This window comes from Enhydra lutris, unplaced genomic scaffold (assembly GCF_002288905.1).
Source record: "Enhydra lutris kenyoni isolate GAN:26980312 unplaced genomic scaffold, ASM228890v2 scaffoldscaffold34, whole genome shotgun sequence".
NCBI lineage: Eukaryota > Metazoa > Chordata > Mammalia > Carnivora > Mustelidae > Enhydra > Enhydra lutris.
Genome location: NW_019154118.1, coordinates 3708081 through 3733325, shown reverse-complemented (window position 1 = coordinate 3733325; position 25245 = coordinate 3708081).

Genomic DNA, 25245 nt, shown 5'->3' with positions numbered 1-25245 from the left:
TCACTTGCTGCTAGAAGAGAAAACTCCCCAGCATGCGGGGCATGTAAAGAAAAATTTTGAAAAGTACCGTTTTCTGCATTTACCCCTCCATATTAAGAGTCTCATTTTTTTTCAAATATTTAACCTGTGTGAGCAGACTTCAGCTCTCACTCACCAACCCCACTTCCTGCTCCCAGATGCACCTCCAGATACCCCAATCTCACATCCACTTCAGTTCTTGTATGAGGCTAACAGAGTCATTTATCTTTTCTGTTTAAACCCTTGGGGGGTTTCTGTTTAGCAAGACGGCGCTTTCAGGAAGCTGCGCTGTTTTATTAAGTGTATTAAACTGCAGAGCCGCTCATCTGGTGGCCACAGTGTGCCAACTGCTTGTCTTGGCTCCGTCCCAATATATCAGGGGTTGTTTTCCCAACACCTTTTTAAATTTTTATTACCGACTATGATTTGATTTCACTGATATTATTATTGAAATTAATTTGTGTCTCGCAAAGCCAAAGCCACAGAGTAGACCTTTGCCAAAGGCATCATGATCATGTTTTTCAAAGGTGGCCACGCGAATACATAATACTTGTTGAGGGCCTACTAAGGGCCACATAGCTTGGCAACTTATTCCTTCTATTTTTCATTGCAGCCCCAGAGGGGAGATTGTATTATGTCATTTTAAGAGACGAAGGTACTGAAGCCTGGAGAGGCTGAGTGGCTCACTCAAGTTCTCACAGCTACCAAACCCTGGAGGACACAGAATTCACACCCAGCTCGGCTCCGGGGCCAGGCCTCTGCTCACGCTCCATTCAGGGTCTTGATTCAGTGGGTGGTACACCGGCCAGCATTGTAGCTGTGGTTTTATGTGTCCTTTCCCGTGAAGGTGACTCAAAATTTGAAACAGGGGGTACATAGTCTGAGCCCCTAAAGAGAACAGCCTTGTGCTTAGAGGAGGGGAAAGGCTCCGATCTCCGTTTGGCTCACCTGAGGAGCTGCGCTCTGCGGCCCAGATTCAGTCCGCGAGGATCTTTGAGGACTTGGATATTTAGAGCAGGGGCAGGGGGTGTGGGAAGCTCAGAGACAGAAATTTGGTCTATTGCTCTGAATCTCAGAAACTTGACCAAGCTGGTTTGTGATCACCCTGTCTGAGAGGACTCACACTTAGCCAAATTTGGAAGGAAGAACCTTGACTTTCTCCTCTGGAGAGTTTGAGTTTTGACAGGAGGCCATCAGCAGACTCAGAGATCTATTTTGGCTTTAAAATATGTGAATTTATGGAAGAGGAACTGAAAGAGAAGAGCTCTGTGAACAGGAGAGCATTTTGGGATACTGAAACGCCAATTAGTGCGGGAGGAAGGGGGTGTTTTCTGTATGATCCCATAAAGCAAAACCAAGAGCGGTGCGCCTAAATTATTGGGGAACAATCAGTTCAAAATAAAATAAATGTAAAGGTCTGAGATGCCCAAAGAAGTAAAAGGCTGCGGTGGTGATTTTCCGGCACTGTGTGTGTGTGTGTGTGTGTGTGTGTGTGTGTGTGAACAAGCATGCACACGTGTGTGCATACAGGGGAAGGGGCGACTAGAAGATGGATTTAATCAGATGACCTTTACAAATTCCATATTTTCTGGACTTCCATATTTAAATGTTTAAGATGGGCCTTCAGGCACCACACTAGTTATCAGAGATGTATTTGCTCAAGAAATTTACCTGGTGCACTCTTTTCCTTTTAATTTCCAACCTTTCAAACAGTAACAAGAACAGCATATTGAGGAGCTCTCCCCCGTAGTTGCTGGGCAGCTTCTCAAAACAAGGCATCCCCTGACATAACCACGACGATGATCAAACTCAGGAAATCGGACACAGATATAATGCTATTTTCTAGTACACGGTCTGCATTCAAGCTTCCCCAGATGTACAAATACCGTCCCTTCTCACCGTTTCCCCCAACTGCTGATCCCATCCACTTAGCTCCACTCGGCTGTCATGGTCCTTTACCTCCTTTCATCTGCCACAGTGCCTTAGCCTGACATTTTTGAAGACCACAGACAGACTGGCACACTGGGTGCTTTTCAAATGCTGCTCAAATCACCAGCGGAGAGTTCCAAGTCTGGTACCTAATATCTAATGAGTGTTATTAGCAGAACGGAAAGGCATCTGTGAACTGGAAGGCCGTGGGCCCCAAAGCCCAGGCCCGCCTGGCTAGCTTGACTTACGTTAAAGGCAGCAGGTGCCAGGGACAGATGCCCCAGGTTTGATCTCTGTTCTGCTATCTGAATTTGTGCAAGCCACCCACCTCCTGTTAACCTCGGCTCCCTCTTCTCTGAAGTGAGGGCTTCCCATGGCAGTAATAATTAAGTGGCGCATTGTAGGTAAAAGTGCTTAGTAAACTACAGCAAAGTGCTAGACCAATGCACTGTATTATAATTTATTATTTATGTCCTGGCAAGGCAGCCTGGAGGGAGAACAGCACAGTGCAATGGACATGTCTGTAAAATGTGACAGAGGAAAAGAAAAGCGGGTGGTCGAGGTGGGATTGTTGATGTGCGGTTGGACGTGGATTTCCCATTTTTCTTGGGGGTTAAGTGGGGCCTCTTCTCGGCGCATAGCTGCGAAGGCTCTCACACTAGTAATGACCACAGCTCACTGTGTGCCTACCCACGGTCAGAGGCTTTGCTGAGAGAAGCCCAAATTCTCATAGGAATCCTGAAAGGTGTTCTGATCTCTAGGCTAAGAGGCAGAGCTGCAGAAAGATTATATTGTTCAAAGTCACAGATAGGAAATGGTGGAATCAAGAAGCCAATTTCCAACACCCGCAGAGGCATTGCTGTGCATGCGGTCATACGTGTGTGTGTGTGTGTGTGTGTGTGTGTGTGTGTGTGTGTGTTGACTGTGTTCCCACCAGTCTTGCCAATACATCTTTGGTGGCACAGTGACATGGAGCCATGTGACACAGAGCTTGTCAGCAAGCCCTACTCTAAAGGAAGGAGTTTATTTGATTCTGGAAATTATCAACTGTAGTTCTTCATTGATATGCAGATATATGCTAATAAGCTCTGGTTCCACAAGTCTCTTGATGACCTTCTGAGTTCCATTTATTTGCTGACTTTGTGAGGATGTGAGTCTGGAATGTTGTCTAAGGCATTCGTGAGTATGGCACCTTCTGGGGCACCTGGAATGAGCTTCCTCTCTCCCTTCTCCTGCCTGGGAGTCAGACCAGGACTCAGGCGACACCAAAAACTCAGGTGCTCTGGGTCATGGCAAGACTGAGGTTCTGGACGTCTTTCTGTGGTGCACGCCTTAGGCCCTCCCTGGTTGTCCTCTTGCTGGTTTCCACAAAGCTGACACTCCATCAGGGTTTATGGAATCACCAAACCTTAAACGTGCGGCTATCGGGCAATGCAGTTGGCCAGCAGACTGCCTGATGTTTGCCAGGGGGGCCGTCAGCCTTCAGGCTCTGCTCACCCTTAAATCGTGTTGCCTATCCGGGCACACACTGATATCCCGTCCTCATCCCCAGTTCCTGCTCTATCTCACACTGAGGCCAGGAAGGACAGGGTCTCTGAGTCTTGTAGGAGCATGGCCCAGGAAGAGGAAACAGTGAAACACACACTCTTTCCCTCTTTCCTTCCCACCCCATCCTGAACCCATGTTTGTGCTGCAAAGACTTAGCCGGGGGCTTACTCATTTCCGGATATTTTACTGTCCAGATGCCTCTTCAGATCAGAGGTCTTCAAAGACTTTGCTCTCTTCCTCATCTCCATCTCTTTCTTTATCAAGAACCCTCAAATCCCTGTTCTTTTTCCAGTTTGGGGGAGGGATTGCTATTGGCTCTGTCTGCTTTTGGTTACTGACCTTTCGTCTCTGACCTCCAGTCCTCCCTTGAAACAGAAGAGCTGTGGGCTTTCCAGGGCTGGGCGTGCACCCACGGAGATCGAGCGCGTTCCCAAGGCCCCTAAGAACACCTTCTCCAAATGTGTCCCTGTCTTCAGGAGCACAGCTTCCTGTGACATCCTTTTATTATAGTTACTGCAGCTGTCATGTTACATAATTGCTTTTAAAATAGGAAATATTCCATTGTTGGAGAAAGTGCTCAAGAACAGCCGCTCTCCCTCTCCACCATCTCCCTGTGTGCTCTGCACCTGCTCCTGGTCTGGATGCCGCTAAGAGCACGACTGTGGACTCCATGAAGCTGCTCACAAGTGAGAGTGACTCCCATCCCCCAAGTTCTTCCATCCGCTCCCTCTTGCTTTAGGACACCTTCCCTCTGGGCTCTTCCTGCATCCCCTCATTTATTTTTTGGTCCAGATGGCCCCTCATGCTTGGAAGAAATTTCATGCTTGAGAGAAGGAATGAGCAATGGGGATGGGCATCCACAAGACTGTAGTTCAAACTCGAGATCAAATACAGCAAAGGGTTTACATCTCGCCTACTGATTCCAATGGGTTTTAGTGGCTTTCTGGAATAGTAGGTTGAAAAAGATTCTGAAGCCAACTCTGGACTCAACAAGAAAGAAGTCCGTGATTGATGGGCAACGCCTGTCACGGGAGTGTGAAGAGAAGCACTGGGCTTTAGCCTTCTGGAAGCTGATGTCTGTACCTCTGGTACCTCTGAGTACGTTATTCCTTTTGTTATTTGTAGCCAACCTTTCCCATTGCTTTTTGATATCTTCTGGGGCCGTTAGTTCCCCCTCTAAGGTCCTAAGAAATGTAAAATGTTACAGTATCATCATCACTTGCAACTTCTTAGGAACCCAAAATCTTCACTGACTTCATGATTCTACGTCTCTACGACTCTACTGAGTCTCTACGGGGAGACTCAGTAATCTGTGGAATGTGTGGTCAGCCCCCCACGTCACCCTGATGCAGACTCACCCCTGAGGACCACTGTGTAACAAGGGGGTGAATGGCAAAGTCTAGTCCTGGTTTTTTACTAACTCCTTTCTCTGCTTTAACAAAGTCACGGAAAGGTGAGTCTGCTGGCTTAGGATTCTCCGGATGAAGCCTCTTGAGAGGACCTATTTATTTTATAGCAATATTCGGGGGCAGATTTTATCGAGCTTCAGTAAATCCCTCCTGGACGGGGGGAGGATGAAGCTGCCTGGGTGACAGCATGATGTGAACCCAGACAAAGACATTTCCAGAGCGCCTGACCCTCCATCCTTCTGTGGTATTTACGTCCCCGTCAGGGCCCCCACATAGCCTTGCCTTCCCTCTCCCTGGGCAGCGCAGGCTCGTGGAACTGGCATTTCCGATTGCACTGGAAGGAATCAGAGAAATCCACATTTGGGCTATTAGAGGGAAATGAGCATACTTAACATTTGTGTGGATTTGTGTGTGGGGGGGGGCATGCCTGTATGTGCGTGTGTGTTTTCCCTCCTTGCACACTACAACCATAGAACCAAGGGAAATGGCATGTAAGAAGGTTGAGCTCTCCCATCCTTCCCATCTCAGGGGATATATCTGGAAAGAGATCATCGGGGCCCAGACCCCAGCCCTGGAGGCAGAACCTCCACATGAATGGACACCTGTTACTTGGTTTCACGGGCAGTGGCCCTGTTTCACGGCTGAGACATGTTTTTGGTCATGAGGAACGGCGGGCTAAATTCTGCATGCCATCAGCAGGTTCCTGATTTCAAATCTTCCCCCTGTCGGCTACTGAGAGATGGATGCATTACCATTAGCGTGCTCTATATCTGAGCAGCCTCCATTTTCTCATCTGGAAAATGGGGGTAATACCTGTCTCCAAAAGTAATCGTAAGGACTTCTCTAAGAATCTACAGGCTCTTTGAGCTCTGCCTCTCAGGGCATTCTGCAAGCACTGTGGAGAAAGAGCCCAGAAGTTTCTCGCAGAGCCCTCTTACTTTCTTCACTCCGCAGCAGCTGGCTCTCCCTCCCTACTCCAGACGGTAGGAAGCGCTGAGAGCCAGAGAGCAAGGACACCATCTTCTCTGCCTGTCGTGCTCAGACTGTGCCCCCTGGTGGCGACTCCAGATCCTGCAGGCCCTTAGCCTTGCAGGTCTGGAGAAGGGAGGGCTGCTGCCCACCTTGTCCTGATGCCCAGACTCAGGAGATCAGGGCTTTGCTTCTCCCTCCACTCGGAGAGCCCCTCTGCTCCAACGCACTTTCAGTATCTACAAGAAAGTTCGCAAACTTCATTCATTTTCTGGCAGCTTTATGTGAAATTGGCTATCTCTCCCGTCAGAAGTGTTTCCTGTTTCTTCATTCCCTTCCTCTCTGGGATTTGGCTACTTTCGGCTCCTGGCAACCCCACACCTACTCTGTCGGTGCAGAAAGACTCTGTACTCACAGCTCACTCTGTGCTTTTTACCTGTCAGCCAGGCCTGCCCCGCACGATAGAATACACTTAGAAAAGGCACGTAAATGTCATGGATACCCCCACCCCTGCTCCCCCTGCTTTCTCTCTCCCTCTCTCTCTCCCACATGCACAGGGACGCAGGGACACAAGTTCACAGAGCTTTCTAGAAATTCTGCTAGTGTAAATAACTCCTACACTCGTCTGCTTAGCTCTTCTACCTCATTATAACCGAACTTTCGCTCACAAAGTACAACTTCCCTTCCTTCCCGCTAAACCCAACCAGAAGGTCTGCAGGCTTCTTTCCTAATCAAAAGAAGATGCTAACGTGCCCACAAGAGCTGCATTGCTCCCGGAGCTCCAGCAGCTCCCCGACTTCGTCTCCCACTTCTTTGTTCCTCTGAAGTAAGCCAGGAAAGGCACCCGGACGTGTGTGTCACCTAAGACGCGTTGACAGGTTATTCTGTGTTCTGGGCACGGTGCAGGGTATAGAGGGAGGAAGTGATGTGGCCCCTGCCCTCCAGCACTGGTAGATATTCTCTCTCTCAGGAAGCGATGAAAAACAGCCTGAGGAGGTACATGCCTTATGGGCAAAGACCAGGTGGAAATGGGTGAGAGGTGCCGATGGGGTCAGTGACACACATTCTCGTATGGTGAGCTCCCCGGTGTTGCGGGGATATGCCCAAGGTGTCAGAGTGTCCCTCTATCAACGGGTTTGTAGCCTACCTGCCCTGGGGTCCAGCTGGAACATGAATCAAGAAATAATGTCACTGTCAGTATGGAGAGACATGGCTGAGCTCTTAGGGGAAGTGGGAAGATCCCAAGGCAGACGGTGTTTACATTTGGGGGGGGGGGTCACAGAGAGATGGTCACAGAAAAGGTAGCTTGATCTTCATGGGAAGGTCCTGGAGGCAGAAACGTCTGGATTCTCCATTGTCATCAAAACTGATGGTTCCCAGGCCAGCTTTTCTCCTGGATCTTCCCAATCCCAATGCCAAGTTGCTGGGAAAGAAAGGGTTCACTGGGAGCATGGGGAGTTTAGAAGGGTCCCCGATAAAGGTCAGGTCACGGTGAATGGAGGTCCTTATAACTGAACAGATTGCCTCTTGTCTTGGAGTTAACAGGACTGGGTTCTAGACGCTGCTACCAGCTGGTTGTGCCACCTGGCGTTCGAGTTAACTGAACCTCGCCCCCCTCCTGTTTGCCATCAGTTAAACTTGGCTACTCATCTCGGGCTTTGGTCTTGAGAAGGGAGGGAGCCGTGTATGGGCGTCGACCACAGGCCCAGCATAGAAAGAGGCATGAAGTGACAGTGGACTTGAAGATGAGCATGATGTGAGGACAGTGACCATCTCTGGCCACACCAGCCTTTCCAGAGGGGTTCCCAGAGGGTCGTTATGGCTGGGTGACCAGTGACAACTCAGGATCACAGGACTACAGCCCAGCCCCACTCCCCTTAGAAACTGCAGGAAAATGGTGCTCCCCATTCTACCAGGAAAGATGCAGCCTGATGGTTGCTGCATAAGAAAATTTCTCCCCACAGCCTCGCAGTACTTGGAAGCATGTCCTCGCCATGCCCGCTCCAGCCTGGGCCACAGCATCCAACACGCCAAGAGGGAGCAGGAGGGTGGACATGGTCTCCACCCACAAGGCCCTGTCTGGGCCCGGCTCCTGTCCTCGGGCAGCTGCACTAGCTTTCTGTATGCAGGGTGTTTGTTCAACGTTAGTTCTGACGACGGACAACTGGGCCCAGCTCAGGTTGGGGCTCTGAGGCCCTCCCACTTCTGTCTCTCGCTCCTGCCTCCTGCCTCTCCACCACACCTCGCAGGAGCCTGTGTGTCCCCACATCCTGTGTTCCCAGAGGCAGGGAGACTTCCGGAGGCAGAGGTTTGAAGTGCATCCCAAATGACGGCCTGGGAGAGTTAACGGGTCGTGTCTCTCTCTGAGACTCAGTCAGTGACTGTGCCCAGCTATGCAGGAGGAAAAAGAGATTTTGAGGTGGGAAAGAGGGGCATGGGCCTGGGCTGTGGGGAAACTCCAGAGGGAGTTTCAGAGGGTTATTGAGCTCCCCGTGAGGACCAACAAGAAAGATGATGTCTGCAGAATTCTGGCTGAGACCAGAGGGAGGATCAGTTTTGCGCTGCTCAGGGACCAGAACCGGGGCCATCTAAGATGGAAATCTTGACCCAAGAGAGAGCTTTCTAGAAGCTATAAGGTAAGAAGTAAACTTTTCTCTGGTGCCTCATATAGATGTCTCATTTAGATTTTACCACCTCCCCGTGAGGAGGGATTTATAATGGCTGTTTTAGAGCAGAGGAAGCAGAAGCTGGACATCTGTGTAACCAGACAAGGTCCCCCAGCTGGAGAAGGACTAGGACTGTCCAGTCCAACTCAGTCCTTCACATGCCCTCTTCCTGGAATACTCATGCTCAAGCTGGAGCCCCCAGCCAACATCTAGAGGAAATAGCCAGGTATTGAATGTATAGCTGGGCTGGTAGTCGGTAGCTCCTCGATTTCCCAGGACCAGCCAGACTCTATTTGTGCTGTTACCAGTTGGTAGGTCTCTAATCTCATTTCTTATCTTCCTCCATCTATTCCACTGCAACCATGTTTGTCTCCTGGCTGTTCCTCTCACATACCAAGCACACCCTGGCCTCAGGACATTTGCACTTGCTATCCTTGTACTTGCAATGGCCACATACGGAGTGCACTGTTTTCATCACTTCTCTCAGGTATCTCACCGACTGCCACCTTCTCAGAAATGCATCCCAATTACACTACATAGTTGAAAAACTGTTGTACCATGCTTTTTCTTTACGTTGACTGACCATTTTTTCTTAGCTTTAGATTTCTTATATTCTAACACCTGAAATATTATCTATTTTACTTGATTTATTTAGTTTTAAGGTCTCCCTACTAGAATTAAAGTTCCATCTGATCAGAGACGTTGCTCACATCTCTGTCCACAGTGTCTAGAACACTGGCACGAGGGAGGCTCTTAATAAGCTAATGTTTGGAATCTAGTCATGGTAACTCAAGGGATTCTTTTCCAACTTGGAGGTCCCATACTACTGTACTGTGTAAATGTTTACAAAGAGGTCTGGACTGAGCCCTGTCCCCAGGGGTTTTGTTATCACGAGGGAGAGGGAAGGAGTACACATAGGTATCAAATATCCAGGGCCCAGGGAGAGACTCCAGCAAGAGAGAGCCACAGGCAGGAGGACAGTGGGCCCCACACTTTCTGAGGGGGCAACTGAGAGCAGGCCCGGCCAGGGGACTTGCTTCAGGATTGTTTGATTCCGAGACCTCGCTCTTTACCTCTAATGGCTGGGCCCCACCTGATGCCACAGTGAAGCTGGCTAAGAGGCACAGATGAGAATGAACTAATTTCCTTTGATGTTTTCAAAGGCAGAAAATAATTTCTGTCCTCTTATGAGAACCACTTAGCTGTAGGCTGGGGTTGGGTGCTGTTCCATCTGTGGGGATGCTAATTAGAAGCAATTATACCCCGGCCTAACCTGCCAGGGCGGGTGCACCTCAGCAAAGCAGCCAGAGCTCCAGGGTGGTGGCCAGAGGGCTGCGGGGGTGGGTTGGTGGGCGGCCAAGCTGTGGAGGGGACCCTGGATCCGGACACTCCCTATTTGCAGGCCAGCGCAGGACAGATGGGGCCCCCGTCTCCATGAGCCCCTCCTTCATGTGTGACCTCCTGCTTCCCACACAGTGACAAACAGTTTGACTAATCTGATGTTCTAGGAGAGCGTCCCAAGTGTCAGACTACATGAAACAGGACAGAATGTGAAATACAGTAGTTAATAAGGCTGAACCCTGACGTGCTGGGAGCAAGGTGTCCAAACCCTCTTGCAGGGTCCCTTCCCACTGTACTTGTTTGAATGAGATGTTTCTGTCCTCAGAGATGTCTACCCCTTCTGCCTGGGGCTGCTCCACCACTCAGTGATCCCAATGAGGGGTAAAAGGAGGACAAGCATTCACCTCTCACTGTGACCTGGACCTCCAGTCTGCTGGGAGGTCTCTGTTCCCAAACCCCTCACCAGGCTGCTCACAGGGGGAAGGGACTCTGTCAACGTCCAGCCCAGAGTCACCACTGTCTGTCTTCCCTGTCTCCTGAGAGTAAGCACAGAACCGGGGCGGCAGGACTCACTGGAATTAATGCTCCACAATCCCCTGCAAAGCCTGGCCTGGACACTGCAGTTAGGGGACTGGGGGACGGGGTATGAGGGCACAGAGATAAAGGGCTGAGGAACCTTCTCAAGGAGCCAAACAACTGAGCCAAAGTGTTACCAGGGAGAGAGGGACGGAGGGCCTCTGGGAGGAGGGGGCTCCCTGAGTTGGGCAGTGGGAGGGGTGATGAGCTGGCCTCTCCTGGCCTCTGCTGTTGATCGTTGGGTAGTTCCAAGCTCACCCTGTGTCCTCCCACCCCACACACATCCCTTGGTGCAGAATGCACTCTAGCAAAGCAATCAAGTGAATGTATTTTTAAAAGAAAACTCATTTACCAAACAGGCCTCTGGAACAGTTGATGGAATAGCCTTCCTCTGGATGGAAATAGTGGTGTAATGGCCTCCCCGGGGCTATTATTGCACTGACATTACAGCAGGCTAATAAACCCCAAAGGGGTAGGACATGCACTGGCAGCCAGTTTGCACATCTGGATAGGGGAGCCTGCAGATGCAGGGCTGGCTGTGGTGCCTGCAGCTCCAGAGGATGGCCACGAGAGGGCACTCCTGTGCTCCTGCAGCCGCCTGAACAGCCTGTCTCCCCCACTAATAGGATGTTGAACTGGGGAGGGCTCTTCCTAGCAGACTCTGTACAGGGACGCGAAGTCATCGGCCCTGTTCTCTCTCTCTGTGCCCCTAGTTGAATTTCCTAAAATGGTTTGCAAGCCCAACCACACAGGGAGGGTTGGAAGGAGGGTAGATAACTCACATCATTAAATCGGAAACCTTCATGTTAATGATGATCCTAAAAGCCCATGGAAAACGCTTTTGAATCACACCAGAATGTGGTTGAATGTATCATTTCTCTTTAGGGGAAGCCTGTGAGTTGAGTTCCAAAACCCCAGGAACAATTATAGTCTCCGGCTCCTCCTTTCCACCTGCTTCTCTTGGGGGGACGTGTGGTACAAAGTGGGCATGGCTGGGGTGGAGTACCCATCCTCGCCCACCTCCTGTTCCCCCCCCCCCCCCGGGGGTCCTCTTACAGCAGGCACGGCGACCTGATTTCCTACCATTGTGTCCTCAGTATGTAGCCCATAGCAGGTGTGTGTGCAGTTCATGTTTGTGTTGAACCTGATACTGCGTTTCCTGAGGTGTTCATGCAGTTTGTGCAGAAGGTCCCAGCTACCCCCTGAATAGGACAACCAAATTGCCCATCCTGCGGCTAGGCAACATGACACCATCTGGGATCAGAAAAGATGGGCAGGGGTGCACAGACTCATCTGAGGAGGACTCCCCCTATCTCAAAGGCCTGTAAACCCCAGTACATCTTACTTTAGGATTCCCAAACCACTCATGAACACTGGAAGTCACATTTTATTTATTTAGTTGGGCTTTTAAAGAATGTATTTAGTTCTAATTTTATGTGAGGTACCCATCCATAAGAGCAAATGCTGGCATATACATTGGACATTTGTTAAGAAAAATCCCTGGCAATCCGGGTGTCCAAGGAAGGAAGGAACATGGCAGGCAGACTTCTGACCGTGAGCCAGCCTTTCTTCTTGGGAGAGCCGAGACTTTCTCTTCTGACATAGCCTGTGGCTCTGCAGAGGTTCGAGGGAGAGCCCAGACCAGAGGCAGGTGGGAACACAGGGAGCAGGGGGGCTGTCCTGGCGCTGCTTCAGCCTCCCCGGTGGGGCATTCAGATACCCAGTAACTTTGACCGGACGGCAGAATGGGAAAAGGAGCAGGTGGGTGTGAATTTATGCCCCTGCAGATCCCAGCCCAGGACAGTAACTCTTTTCTTTAACTTTCTGGCTCTTAAATCAAAGCCCAGCTCAGTCTCTAGGCTAGACTTAAGAAATTTATCTTGTGGAATTTTGTTGTTTTTAGCCTCATTCCCCTGAAAGTTCAGATTCTTTCTGAGGACAGGTGGAGTCCAAGTCCATGAGGAGGGGCTGGTCTGGTGGTGGTACACTCCCGGGAGGGATGAGGTTGGTCAAGGCCCCGAGTGGGGAGAGGATGGGGGGCCTCATCACAAGAGAGGCCTCAGCTGCCCATTTCTGCTCTGCCTTCCTCCAGGCAGCCAGGAGGCATCATGTTGGTGGGCTTGCCTGCCTGCATTTTAAGATGCTCAGAAAGCATTTTCTCTCCATTAGATACCATACTCGTCTTCTTCCAGGACACTTGCCTATAATTCCATGATTCAGCCACGCTGCCTTTCTCTGGACACCCACTTCTGCCTGTGAGAAAGAGATGAGGTAGGAAAGGAGGGAAATTACTACATCACCGGCATGCTATACTCTTGTTTTCTTTCATATCACAAAAGATAACACAGCTAACTCCCTAAACTACTAGATATTGAGTACTGGTCCTTTGTGGGTGGTGTGCTAAGTGTTTTACTTACATTTCATCATTTCATTCCTTTCCTCACAACTATCCTAGAAAGTGGGTGCCATTATCACCCCCATTTCACAGATGAGGAGACTAAGGCACAGAGAAGTCACGAGTTGTTACTGGTTACATATCTCACTTGGGGCAGAGCTAGGTCTCCCATCCAGCCGGTGCTTGCAACCAGTAGGCTGGGCTCTTGCATAAGCAGAAGCCACTAGAAACTTCCAATAAGGACTGACAGGCTGGAAAGATGCTTCCTGGCAAGATACCATGGTTCTCGTGTGTCCTCAGTACATTGAGAAATAAAGGAAGACCATATTCTATTGCTTCCCAGTGTTCCATTGACGAAATGTACCTGAAACAGATATCCAGACACACCCAGAGCAATGACAGGGAAGCCAGCAAGAGTGACGTGGATTCTGGGTTCGCCCTGCCCAGTATCTCTCCCCTGCTCCTCATCGTTCCCTCCCCCAGGCTTGGACTGAACACCTCTGAGGACTGGGACCAAGGTTTACATCTACCCTTCCTTTGGGCAGCAGGCAAGCTGCCCCAGACCACCCTTCCCACTATCATCCCAAGGGCATGGACAGGGCATGCTAACATCTAGGCTGGACCCCCAAGGCCAGAAGCTCCAGAATAAGGTGTTTCACAAGCTGAAGGCAAAATTAAAAGATACATGCAGCCAATGAACTGCCTAATCGAGGTGGCAATGACCCTCCCCTTCCACCAATAAAAAAGAAAAATCAATCACATAGAAAGCAAAAATAATAGGTAATGCAATGAGGACTTCTTTTCCCAGGATAGATACACCTGGTCTAAGGAGTTGGAGATGAGGATGACGTTTAAAAACTGAGGGAAAGGAGTTTTGGGGGGCAGATGCTGGCAAGGAGCCCTACCTGAAGGGGTTCTTTGGGGCCCAGCCTTCCTGATCCTACCCACCAGACATCATCTGAATTTCTAGGCTTTCTGTGTTCCCATGCCAAGTCACCTGCTGGGGTGCCCAGAGCCTCTATAGGATGCAAGAGAGACAACTGAAGAGGCAAAGAGGCAGACAAGCTGCTGTCTGTCTCCTGCCTGCTCACAGATAGATGGCAGGGCTCTCCCACAGCCTGACTGGGCCCTGATGAGACCCCCACACCTCAGGGCTAATGAGGATACCCCTGTCTTAACACATTATGAAATTGTCTGGGTTAACTGGCCACTCCTGTCCTTTGGCAAGAGCCCAGGGGACTGGCGGTGTTCTTCAATCCACCCCTTGGCCTGTCCTGGGGTTGGGACTGAGGTTGTGAAGGGATGAAGGAAGGAAAGGGAAAGAAGCAGGTAAAACGTCTACCAAGTGGGGATATGAAGGGAAGCAGTGAGACGACTCTTTAAATGTTCTAGGGTGTTCAACGTGAGGGGTAAAAGGGACACGGAATCTGCCTTTGATGGGACCTAGCCAGGGAGACGATGGCGCTTGACGGAAGGAACACTCCGATTTCCCCCCTGAAGAGGTCAGGCAGGGTCATAGGAGGTGGGTGCTAAGGAGAAGGCCTTTTGCTTTCTCGAAGGTGGTGCAAGCCTGGAGCTGAGGCGAAGGCCTAAGAGGAGCCGAGGTGAGGCTGCGCGCGCCCCAAGACCCTCCTCACTGTCCCCACGGAGCTCTCCGTCTCTCCTCTCACGAACATCTGGCTCCTTCCGGAGCTTCGCAGACCCGGCATGGTTTCGGTGCCCGCCCGGCGCACCCTACGCTCCCAGCTGTCTTCACCGGGCTCTGCCTCGTCTCCTCCCTCAGCGACAGGAGCGATTTTCCTTCCACCTGTCACCTTCACAGACGTAGCCCCTCTGCCAAGGGGCCGAGGCATAGAAGGCCACGGCGCCTGGGCTGGTTTCTCCCCGCCTGCGGGAAGCTCCCGTTGCTTCTCCGCGAAGCCTCCTGCTACTGCTGGGGGAGCTCCTCCACCCAGGGCGGAGGCGGCCTCTCAGGGGCTGCTCCTGTCCGGCAGCGGGTCCACAAGGAGCTCGTTCCCAGGGGAACTCGGGGGCCCACCCTAGCCCGGCCGACACATGGGCCTGTCCCCTCCAATCTACGTCCCCTCGCGTGGGACGCCATCTACCTTCCTTTCTCTGGAAGTCTTCCCCCGGCCCCCACCTCTCACTGTCTTCTCTTTCTCCTCTTCCCTTTCCCTCTTTATGGTGAGCCCCCAGAGGGCAGGCAGTGTAAAGACCCCAACCCCCAGAGACCCCGGCAACTGCTCAGACCAAGCGGTGCGGGTGTGAAGCGAACGGCTGAGCGCACGCCCTGCGCCACTAGGTGGCGCTCGTCGTGCTGGAGACGAAGGAAGCCGGAGCCCGCTGGGCCAGGGTGGGCCCGCGGTCACCAAACTTTCACTGTGTCTTAGGAGCTTTTCACGCGCGCGTACGGACGCGCGCGCGCGCGTACACACACACACACACACACACACACACACACACACACACACACAGCGACTGTACAACGTAGATAGCATGGACTTTTCAAACGAAGACAATAAAGATAAAGATACTTGAGCAACTAACTGGTCTAACTCAATTCCTGCAACTGATGGCAGCCCAGGGAATGCCCTTGCTTCTGGTCAAGAAGGAGAGAAGGGCTGGGAGAAATCCCAGGCTGGGTCAGGGGCTGGTGTGTGGGAGCTGTGAGCAAAAGCCTCACACCCCTAAGCAAACAGAATGTGAAGCAGGGGGAACGGAAGGAAGGAAGGAGGGGTGGGAGGTCACAGGATATGTTTGTGCCGTTCTACACCATCTGTTGGTGTCTCTCCTCCTTCCTTGCTGGTGCTGGAGACCATGTCTCCAAGGTACCCCTCCCTTTGCTGACTCTGGGTGGTGCTAGGCCAATGCTGGCCCCTGCCCCCTGCAGACCCTTTGTAAGACACAACACTAGTTCCTCCTTAAAGAAACCAAGAGAGAAAAAGGGGAAAGACAGACAGAGAGAGATGGAGAATCTCCATTTTGGCATCTGGGCCACGAAGTGGGGACACATGGAACTCTTAGCTGCACTGTAGATGTGGCATCAGAGCAGAAATTGCCTTCCCAAGCTTCATAAAGGAAGACAGATGAATGCTGAGAACAAGGCGGGAAGCTAAGGAACCAAATCACCCCTTGTCAGTGTTGCTCCCATAGGGTTAATACACTGAGAATAAAATCCTGGAAAAAGAGGGGTTAAAGCAGAAACTTGATTAAGGCTTAGTGATTCCAGGAAGAAATCAAAGGGAAGAATGTCACTGAGCATTCAGGGTTAGTTTTAGAGGCTTCAGCCAAGCAATATTATGGCAGGTCATTAAATGAATTTAGTTGAGATTCTGGGTTTTTATATAGTGGTTAATTAATCTAGGTAAGTATTTATAATAGTAGTGGCAGAGGGACCATCCAAATCATTGTAAAGGAGAGTCAGGTGAAGTCAGGGATGGGCCAGGGAGAGGGTGGGGGTCCAGGGCCATGACCCTACAGGGCATCACTCTGTTTTGAGTGTCCCAGGTCAGGGCAGAGGAGGGTCTGGGGAACTGAGCGACAATCCCAGAGCTCAGGGGTCAACGGCCCCAGCCAGGGTGGTGGAGTGTGACAGAGGCTTATTCAGGGTGTTGCTTTCCTAATTCCGAGACGTTCTGTCTCAGTGAGGGATGGGGAAAAAAAAATCTCCTGCTGAAAAATGTCACCTTCAACCTGACACTGGAGCCCGAGCATTTACAAATCTGCCTGTCACCATGACAGCCTGACAGATAGCAACCTTAGCTGGGACTGAGTTAAATCGCCACTATAAGTCTTGCAAAAAGTTTGGCTCTTAAGATTTTTATCATCGAGACAGGTTAAGGGATGGGGGGCACGGCTACTGAACGGGAAGGAGAGCGAGGATCCATGCCCGCCTGCTCGGGAGCTCCCACAGCTGCGGGATTATCTATTACCTGAGGGGAGGTGACAGCAGAAAATTACCCAGCATCAGCCCCATCTGTTGCTGAGTACCGTTTATTTCACCTTCACTAATTCACTTGGTTTGTCATTTTTCCTTTGTCTCCATGTCATCCACTAAACCCTACGTCTGTGTGCCCCAGTGCTCCTGGCCGGGCATTGCGGCTGCAGAAACAAAGCCTCTGGTAGCTTTTCAATGAACTGCAGTCACTCCTGAATCTCTCTCCCCTCTCTCTTCATTGTCATTTCCTCCATAATTGATTAGGAACTGGAGGCGGGAGAGGAGAGGCTGTGATTGCTTTTACAGCCTGGGTCTGCAGGCAAAGCACATTTCTGTGTTTGGCTTCGTCTCCTGGGACCTGCCTCTGTCAGGAAGAGGTGGCAGAGTATTAATAAGGGATAGCAGACTCATGTCACTGGGAGAGAGGTTGCAGAAACTAGGCTAAAGCCCTGGCTCCTCTTCCAGCCCAGGTTTTTTTTTTTTTTCCTTTAATCTGAAATACAGATCTAATGCCTGCTCTCCTCCCACCTGCCGGGGTTGTTGTAAAGATTAAATGAGATAGTATAAGTGGGGGGAGCTCACTGTGCCTATTGAATGAGAAAATAAATTTAAGGCACTTCACGGTGTCTTGCATGTAATAAATGCTCCCTAACTACCATTATTAGTACTATGCAAATGTAAGTAATTATGATTATTTGTCACCCTTGCAGTATTCGCTATTCTTCTGGTTCCCAAGCTAGATAAAGTTGTGCATTCAAGATTCTTTAAGCAAGTTCCATGTGCCAGGCTCTGTATTCTATCCTGGGGCCAGGAAGAGCTTTAAAACACAAGCAAAAAATGTGGCACTTAGGTCTGAGAGCACAAAGTTGATGAGAAGGCATGTCATGGAGTTGAGAACAGGGGGTGTAGGCATGCACCTAACTTGGAATGGAGGGTTTGGGGAGCTGGAGAAGGTCCTGGTTGAGAAAGTGACATCTGCATTGGGGCTTAAAAGGGTTCCTGAGTTGCGTTGAGGGAAGGACATTCTAGTGGGAATTTCTGTCAGCAATACCCCCAGGCAGGACAAGGAGCAGGAGCACACAGTACCCCTGAAGTCAGGGGCTCCAGATTTGAGACTGGATATGGGAACAAAAGAGATATAACAGAAGGAGCATATTTATTTTGTGCCAAACATCATGAACTTTCCTGAAGGGCAGTGAAAACCCCTAAATGCTTTTAAACAAGGAGTGATGGGGGCATCTGGGTGGCTCAGTCGGTTAGGCTTCTGACTCTTGGTTTCAGCCCAGGTCATGATCTCAGGGTCGTGAGATTGAGCCTCATGTCAAGAGCTCCATGCTTAGCAGGAACCTTGAGATTTTTTCCCTCCCCCCTCCCTCCATCCCTTGACCACCTCGCTCTCTACCCACCCCCCTCCACCAGTGCATGCTGTGTCTCACTCTAAATAAACAAATAAAACAAAATATTTTAAAAATTAAAAAAAATAACAGAAACAAAGAGTGAAGGGACCAGATTTGCTGAACCAGACTCTGAATTGGATGGGATATGAATGGAGCAGAAAGGTCAGCCAGGCTGACGGCATGAAGATCCAAAGCCTGCAAAGAAACTGCCTGCCTTAAGGAGGGAATTGAAAACAAATAATGCATATGTACCACTGGATTCTCGGAGTTGAGGAGATGCTCCCCAGGGTAGGCAGCATTGGGGGCCAGGAGTGTATGAAGGACAGGGAGAAGAACACCAGCAGGGAGTCCAAAAAAATCCATGAAGTTGCAAAACTGCTGCCACCAGAGGGCAGTGTTAGAAGGGCTGAGATCAGGCAGTGCCTCCTCTAGGTTCAGCCACAGGGAGGGCAGAGCAGGGAGCTGTCTGCTAGAGGAAATGCCAAATGTGTTGTCTGGGACATTTTCACCTTAAAATGTTCTGGGGCACGGTCAGGCCAAGGATTTAGTTTAAAAAAAAATCTGAGTGATCCTACTGAGAAGATATGTGCTGGAATTGTCTGAGAAGCCAGGGTACCCATGGTACTGTGGGCACCCCTCTGGTTTCATTTTTATTGTAGTATGGTGCCCACGGGTCAGTCCCCCCTGAGGTGATGTGAAAGATTGAATTGGGTTAGCCTCACGCTTTCCTAAAAGAATGATTTCATATGTCTACATGTGTTTTCTTTTTTTTTCTTTTTTTTTTTTTTTAAGATTTTATTTATTTATTTGACAGAGAGATCACAAGCAGGCAGAGAGGCAGGCAGAGAGAGAGGAGGAAGCAGGCTCCCCTAGAGAGCAGAGAGCCCGATGCGGGGCTCGATCCCAGGACCCTGAGATCATGACCCGAGCCGAAGGCAGCGGCTTAACCCACTGAGCCACCCAGGCGCCCCTACGTGTGTATTCTTATACATCGTCTTATTGAACCCTTAGAGCAACCCTATAAGGCACATACTAACATTTTACAAATGCAATTCAGAGAAGGTACATGATTTGCCAGGAAATGAAGTAGGTCTTGATTCAAGAGCTCAGGCCCTTCCTGCTATTTCACACCACAGCTTTGCATTCTCCTTTGTCCTTTGAAATGTGAGGTTTTCTACTTAACAGTTGGTAAGTCTGTGGATGGTGCGTTTGAGTAGCCTAATAGGCATATCCACCTTGACCTTGACAACCAAGGGTGGGCCTGCCCCAGATCAGGCTGAAGAATCCAAGATGTTTAACTGAGTTGTTTCAATGGATGTTTCCCACCTAATTCTTGGGGCAACCCAGTGAGTAGGATTATTATTCCCATTTCCACATGAGGAGATGGAGGCTCACAGAGGTTACATGTGCCCAGGCAGCTCAGCTAGTAAGCAACAGAGGTCTGCACAACCCCACCGCTGCTCATCTGTTCCCCTCTTGCCCTGAGATGGACAGAAGCCACAGTTTCTGAGCCCCCTCGGAGGGGAAGACTGAAGTTCATTAGGGAGGCTGGATTTGTGGCCCATAAAGGTGCACATCAAATTAACATTCCAACAAACTAGTTTCCTAAGACAAAGTGTTGTTGATATAGCAGAACTGTGATACTCAGAAACCAAGGAGAAAGCTGGCCCTTTGAAGTGTGAGTGGCTAATTCTATTTGGGATAAAAAGAACTATCATCCTCAGAACAAACAGACAAATTTCCTCTGCAAAACTGAGGTTTTGGGGTTGTGTTGGCTGCTCACTGTCACTGTGAGGCATGAGAGAACAATGATAGAACACAGCACTGGACCCGCCAAGCATGCAGCCCCAGGACCCTGGGAGAGGGGAGTGGAATGCAAGCCCATGAGAACAAGCCTGCAGATGCAGCTAGAAGCAGCCTAAAAGGCTCTGCGTAAAAGGCCTAATGTTTCTCGGGTGAGGACTGTCTGGGAGACACTGGTTAGATGCATAGTATCTTACTAGGCTTTAAAGAGGAAAACATTCCAATGGATGTGGACCTCCCAGTTGCCCCACACACCTGGATCACACCACACAACTTTGTACTTCTACTTACATATGGATTTGGAATCTGTCCAGCATATAGTTTTATCTCTCCCTTGTTGTTCTCCTTTTTTCCCCCATGGGATTAGACTCCCAGGAAAGTGACCCTACCTGTTCCCTAACTTCTCAGAGCCTTCCTCCTCTTGTGATAAACGAGCTTGATCATATTCTCCCTATCTGGTTACTGTAAGAATGGAAAGAATGGGCATCTATGATAGCAGTTAGCTCCAGAGATAGTGCATATTAAAGCTAAATAAATACTGGGCTTCTCCCTTCCTTCTGCTTTGTGTCTCAAACATGTGCTTGTATGCAGACACACACACAGGGCAAACCACAAACCTTGCCAATAAATCTGTGCTAAGTCAGAGTTAACTTAGAAAATCAACACGGTGCAGAGGCTTTTAGAGGACTGACATTCCTCAGGTTATGGAAAACAATAATAATAAATCTTAAGGAATGTCACCTTGCCCCTGGCACTGAAGACAAGAACCTGAAAACGTTAGTGGAATAGCCTTGAGTGCGTGGAGAAAAGCAGCAGACAATCTGTGCGCAGCAGGGGAGATGGCGGGTGTTAGCGGGAGGGAGCTGGGGACGCAGCAGCTGGCTGCGTGGTTGTCAGGCTCTGGATTTGTTCATTTCTCAGCTTTCATTTCAGGAGGAGGATACAGGGCAAAATGGGAGCAAATGTGGGAAACACACAGATCATAGTCTTTGGAATTTTGGAGTGAACTTGAAAATGGGGGCGCATCAGTCCTGAGCCATGGGGGCTGTCTTGCTCCAGTCTCTGAGTCACAGCTGAGGATGCTGGCCCTTCTGAGAGTCTGGCTGGCTTCGCCACAGCAGCCTCTTTGACAGTAGTTCACGTCGTTTTACATGTTGGCTAAATGATTTGGGTGCTTAGATCCTTGAGTGATTTTGGAGAATTTTTTACCTCCCATTATCACTCCAAATATTATTTCTTGGAGCTCTCTCTTTCTCTATCATAAACTCCTATTAGTCATGTGTTGGGTCTTCTCACTCAAAATTGCTATTTCATATTTTTCATTTCCACATTTCTAGTGACTTCCTCAGATTTATCTCCCTTTTTGGTCATTTTCTCTTCTCAGACAGTGCTTATCCATTCATTGAGATTTTAAATTTTTCATGACTTCATTTGTTTTATTTCTAAAAGCTTTATATTTTAAGGCACCTCTTTTTTTTTTTGAATGTCTTACAATTTCTTACGTATTTGAATCCTGATTTTTTAAAGTACTGTAAACTGAATTATGCCATAGTCTCTATTATGTTATTTGATTCCTTGAAGTTTGTAGGGGGCTGAGAGGATGTGGCTGTTTCCTCATGTGTTTGGTCATTTTGGATTATGAACACAGCTTCAGTAGGTAATGTGGGAATGGGAACTTCTGTGTGGCCTGGGGGGAGAGCAGTTGTGCTTGCCTCTGCCAGCACCTACAGGGATAATCAGCAAGGGAAGGATGCATCTGAACCCCAGACCCACTTTCAGCACACTCCTGGAATTACAAATTCCCTGGACAGACACGGCTGTTCCATCCAGAGCCCAGGTCAGGACAGAAATGGTTCTTTATAATCTTTATGCACATTTTGGAATTTTTTTCCTAATCCAACATTCGGAGACTCCCAAGGACTCCAGCCTTATATGGAAATGTCGGCGGGTCCCCAGCCTCTGTTCCCAGGTTACTGTTAAGACTCAGTCACTTAGGTTACAACACGAGAAGCAGCCCTCTCCCTCCCTCAGCCTTAGGCAGTTGGAGCACTAGCCCCTACTCTCCCCACTCTACTTTAAGTCCTCTCTTTGTTGTTGGTCCTTGGAGAATCCCCTTATTTTCTTGTAATCATCATCATCATTAGCAACATCATCATCATGGCTAACATTTATTGAGCCCTTACACTGCATGCAAGCTCTGTTCTAATTGCTTTATATGAACGAACTCATTTAACCCTCATAACAACACTACGAGGCAGATGCTACAATTATCCCCATTTTACAGATGATAAAATGATATTTTCCTTTAAAGAACGAGTATTCCCCTTTGGAAGAAAAGAAAGTCCTAAAGATTTAGAATATAATTCTATAGAAGCAGATGAAGAATCAGAGTCATGGAGGAAAATGATATTCCAGGGTTCACATAACCAGGTCCTATCAGAGTTAGAACCAGCCACTTCTTCACCTTCACTCCTTCACCTTCAGCCCAGTGTCAAATTTCTCTGCTAAGAGTGTTCCTCTTATGAAGTTCTGCCTATTTCTTACATGGTAGTCAAGCTCTGATTTGCCAAGGAAAATCTGAGAGGACGATTATGGCATCTTTTTCAGGAGGGTTAACCTGGTCTCTTGTCTCAGATCACTCTACCGCTGCGGACTTTCTAGCCAATCCTGGTATTGGGAGATTAGAAAACAGATTGTATGCCCAGTTCACAGAATGACTATAAGAGTTTGGCTGCTAACTTCTGTCTTCTGAGGAGGGTGTATCTCACAAATACAGATAGATTTATAAATACATATTGAACATGTCTCTGTGAAAGGTGTTGGGGTGATGCGTGTGCCCTCCTTTGATGTGAGTTGTTTTGAAAAAAAGAAATCTATTTGCTGAACTCTATTGTAGTCAACTAAGTGGCCTCTGGATTATGCTTTGAAATTACAGTTGACACTAGAAAAACATGGTTTTGAATTTACGGGTCCATTACTATGAAGAATTTTTATAGAATATACTGTAAACATATTTTCTCCTCTTTATGATTTCCTAGATAACATTTTCTTTTCTCTAACTTATTTTATTGTAAGAATACAAATAACCCACAAAATAGCTGTTAATTGACTGTTTATGTATCAGTAAGTCTTCCAGGCAATAGTTGGCTATTAATAGTTAAGTCTGGACGGAGTCAAAAGTTATAGGCAGCTTTTTGACCATTATTATTGAGATTAAAAGCAAGAGGGAGACACAGGCTCTTTCCACTATCTTTCTGTACTGAAGGCTTCTCTCTCCACTCATGAAGATGACAGAGCATGAGATGGGGCAATACAGAAAGGGTAGGACTAGGAGTCCAGCTGTCTTTGGGATCTGGCAGGTTTGGGGCAGGAGAGAGTAGGACAATGTCTGAAAGAGCATGCTTCTGAGTCCAAGGAGGCAAAGAACCAACCAGAGTGGCCAAGTGACTTCAGCTCTTAGGAGAATGTTCTCAGCTCTCTAGGCCCCTTTATGAGGCTGCGTAACTAGAGTAGGTAGGAGTCCAGAGCCCATGAATACCTTTATCCCTCCCTGGACATGGAGAAAATGCTAGGAGAATCATGTGATATCACCAATATCCCCCACTTGTGTGGGAAACCTGCATTTCTACCTGTTCCATTTCCCTTCTCATCGCTCTCACCCCAAAGCTCTGCTCCAAACAAATGACCCCCAGTTCAACTTCCTGCCTTCCTGATTTTGCCAACATGATTTCCACTTGAGGTATCTTTCTCTTTGCCTTTAATTTGCTGCCAAACCATGTATTCCACTTCCTATATGGCATTCTGATCAGTGGTCATTCTTTTCCTTCATCAAACCTGGGATTGACCCGTTTACATCTTTCTACACATCAAAATTTCCAGCCCATAGTATGGTACTTGGGACCACAGAGGGAAACACATAGGGGGACCTTTTGGGATGTTGAGAATGATCTCTACCTTCATTACCTGGTGGTTATGCAAGTATATAGAGTTGCTAAAATTTATCAGCTGGTACACTTAAAATATATGTAAGGAAATATTTGTAAATTTTATCTCTACTAAATGGACTAAAAAAAAAAATCTCCCATGTTAAACAAGGAGGGCACTGAATCCTCACAGAGTCTCAGTCTTATCCAGGAACAGAAGTGGGGTTGGACTATGCAGAAGATGCTGAAATTAAAAAGGCATTTTCCTGGAATAAAGTTTTAAAATCAGAGTCCTTGAACACGTACAATAGGCAAGCATTATGCTAGGGCTGAGGCTATGAAAAAAAAAAAAAGAGTCTGGAAAAAACCTTGCAGTCAAATAGGAAAGTAGGAAGTTCCAAGAGTTAGTGGATAAGCATTGTGATAGAGGCAAGAGTAAGGAGCCATAGGAAAGCTCCCAGCCCAGGTGAACGGTGCAAAATGCTTCTGGCAGGAAGCTCATAATGAGCCCTAGAGATTAGGAGGGGCTGGGGCGGGGGTGGGTAGTGGAATCCTCCAGGATCACTGGTGAAAGCAGAAATCAATGACTGAGCATAGGCATACATGTGTGTGTGTGTGGGGGGGTGGTCTCTGTGTGTGTGTGTTTGTGCTCATAGCTCTCGAAGACCAGGACTCTTCACCACATAAAGCTGGGAGACCACATTTGGGCTGGAAGCTAACTGAGGAGCTGGGAAATCCCCAGTGGTTGTTAATGCTGGGCACAAACTCTTGTGGTGGAACGGAGCAGTTTGGTTGGCTGTGGTCCCCTCTCTCTAGGAGTTTGATTTAAAGTTATCTCACTTGTTCTTTCTGATTGTATGGTTTACTATCTAAGGAATGGTGTTTCTTGGCCAGAGACTCAATGTTTTATTGCATATATAAACATTTCCCTTTTTTTTTTTTTTAAACTTCAGTAAGTTCCAAATGACAAGCCTTTACTCAGTACCTCAGATGATTTGTATGTCTATCAAGATGCATTCTTCCTAAGGATTTCTTCTCTTCTCCTATCTTTTCTCCTTAAGACATCTCCTCTTTGTCCATGACTTCTGTTATCATCTGTAAGTCCAGAACTCTAGTGTTTATATCTCAGGCCAAAATTTCTCTTCTTAGCTCCATTTGACCCAATTGCTTACTGGGTCATAATAATCTTCTTAGCCTGGCAATGACCCAGTTGTGTACTGGGCCGTAATAGCAGCAAACACTTACCTAGCACTTACTCCGCCAGGTACCATTCTAAGCACTCTGCACAACCTGGAAGGAAGGTACTAAAGTCGTATAGCATCTTTGTGGATGCC